Below are 2,500 nucleotides of genomic sequence, written 5' to 3' on the forward strand. Positions count from 1 at the left end.
CTCGGGCGGCCCGATGCGACCCGGGGGGCAGCCGGGCGTGCTGCCGGAGGGGCCGGGGGGTCGGCGCGCGCGGGCGCCGCACCCCCCCATGCCCGCCGGCGCGGCCCGTGCATGCCCCGCGGGCAGCCGGGACGGAGAGGGGTACCCTGCCCCCTCTCTCCGCGGTCTGGTCTCGGCGGAGAGACGCCGCGCGGTCGGCTTGCGCCGGCCTGCCTCGAACGCGCGACCCCGGCGCGAGCGCGTGCTCGCCGCCGGGACGGCGAGCCCCCACCGCGGGTGGTGCGGACGCCGAGCCCCAGCGCATCCCTTCTCCTCCCTGGCCGGTGCTCTCAGTCTCCCGCCGTGGCCGTCGGCGGCACCCTTCCTTCCCTCCCCCCCCGCCCTGCCCCGGCACTCCGCCATCCGGCGCGCCTGCCTCGCTCTGCCCGACCCGGCTTCGCTGGGCGGCAGGCGGGCGGCGGGCGGGCGGGCGGGGGCGGCCCCTCCTGGTCTCCGCGTGGAGGCGGGGAGAGCGGGCGCCGTTCCCCGTCCGTCCCGCCTCGCCCGTCTGCCTGCCGCCAGGCGTCTGCCCGCGGAAGGGACGGGCGAGTGCGTGGCGTCGCTCGGGAGGCTGCGTGTGTGCAGGCGGGTGTTGGGTGCCGTCTCCGGGGCGGCGGAGCTGGAGGCCGGTGAGGCGAGCGAAGGAGCTCGGAAGCGTGCGGCTGGCGGGTCGCGGGCGCGCGGGCAGCGGGTGGCGCCGCTCCCAGCGGCGGCCGGGCTCCGACGCCGGGGCTCCGCGGGGACCCACACCCCGGTCCCTGAGGCAGGTGGCGCGGCTGGCGCGCCGCTCCCTGCTGGGCCAGGCCGAGCCGGGCGCCTGGGCCGGACTCGAAGCGAGAAAGGGGTTGTCCCAGGTCGGGAGCGAGGGCTCCCCGCCCCTCTCGTTCGGGTCTGTTCTCCCCCCCCCCCCCCTTTTTTTTTCCCTCTGTGCTTGTACGGTCAGTGAGGCGTGCCCTCTCTCTCCGCTGTCCCTTGCTCAGCAGCCGGCGTCGGCGTGAGGAGGGAGGCAGAGCGGATGGGGGCCCTCAGGGGGCTGCGAAAGCTGCCCGGTCCCCCCGCGCGCGCGGTGGGGACCGAAACCGAGACAACTCTTAGCGGTGGATCACTCGGCTCGTGCGTCGATGAAGAACGCAGCTAGCTGCGAGAATTAATGTGAATTGCAGGACACATTGATCATCGACACTTCGAACGCACTTGCGGCCCCGGGTTCCTCCCGGGGCTACGCCTGTCTGAGCGTCGCTTGACGGTCAATCGTCACCCCCATTGCCGCGTTGGCGCAGCGGTGTGCCGCCCCTCGGGGGGGGGCCGGGGGGGGCGGCGGCGGCGGCGAGTCGGTGGGGGGGCGGCGGCGGCGGTGAGTCGGCGGCGGCGGCGGAGCCGGGACCACCGGTGCGTGCACCGGTGGCCCCGGTCTTCCGGCTGGCCTGCCTGCCCGGCTCCGGCCGACCGTCCGCCTCCACCGTCCGCGGCCGGCGTGCCTTGCCCTGCCCTCCCTCCCCTCCGAGCCCGGTGGCCACCGCTGCCCTGCGCGGTGTGTGCGGTGTGGCGCGGCTGGGGCGCCTCGCAGGCCCGCGCCGCCGGGGAGAGGGGGTGCCTCTCCTCCCCGTGTGGGCCCGGGCCTTCGTCCCCCTAAGTGCAGACTCGGGAAACCCCCGCTCCCGGAGCGCCCGCTGTGCGGAGTTCGTCCCGCCGGGCCCCCAGGTTCGGTCGGTCGCGGTGGCCCGGCACCTGCCGCCGCCGCCCGCCGCCACCGCCAGTGCCCGCCGTACGACGGCTCTCCTCCACCACTCTCCCGGTGGTGCGCTGGTCCCCCGTTCCCCTCCGGCGGGGGGGACGGCCGGCTGCCTTTCTTCCCCTCCCCTTGCCCTCTCCCTGCCCCGACTGCTGCCGCTTCGGCGCCCGCCGAGCCCCCTCTGCCCCCCCCCGCGGCGCACCCGCGTCCGTAGTGCGTGCCGAGCCACTTCCACCCGCCGGCTGGCGTCAGCCGCGGCGTTGCGTTGAGGCCGGCAGCGACGGCGCGCGGGTGTCTCCGCGGGGCGGTGGTGTGGGGCAAGCGCGGGCGGCGCCGTTCGGTGGCGAGACGGGGGAGGGGGGGGGGCAGAAAGGGGGGGGGGGGAGGGGCGCTGCCGCGCCGTCGTCCCGTGCCGGGGCGAGAGCGGAGGTCAGCGGCCGGGGAGGAGGAGCCAGCCGCGGCCGGTGGAGGGGCTGTGCGCGAGTGTGCGAGTGGGCGAGCGAGCGTTTGGGAGCCGGGCCCGGGGGAGGTGCGGACCTCGCCCCCCGGCCCCGCGCGGCTGTCTGCGGGTGGGTACCGCGGTGGTACCGCACCGTGCTGCCGCGCGCGTGTGTCGGAGGGGGGGGCCCCTCGCTGCCCCTCCGTGGCGGCGACTCGCGGGTCGCCGCGCCGCTTCCCCCTCGATCCTGGCGGGGGCCTCGGGCCGTCCTCTCTGCCGGCGGCTGGCGG

At 77.7% G+C, this 2,500-nt stretch overlaps 1 non-coding gene across 1 annotated transcript; it reads left to right on the forward strand.

The window, feature by feature from the left end:
* The first annotated feature begins 1,125 nt into the window (after positions 1 to 1,125).
* Positions 1,126 to 1,278, forward strand: LOC138065074 (5.8S ribosomal RNA). The gene has a single exon (XR_011138237.1). It is a non-coding gene; the product is annotated as a 5.8S ribosomal RNA (ribosomal RNA).
* The last annotated feature ends 1,222 nt before the right edge of the window (positions 1,279 to 2,500 follow it).

This window comes from Struthio camelus, unplaced genomic scaffold, assembly GCF_040807025.1.
Source record: "Struthio camelus isolate bStrCam1 unplaced genomic scaffold, bStrCam1.hap1 HAP1_SCAFFOLD_86, whole genome shotgun sequence".
Lineage (NCBI taxonomy): Eukaryota > Metazoa > Chordata > Aves > Struthioniformes > Struthionidae > Struthio > Struthio camelus.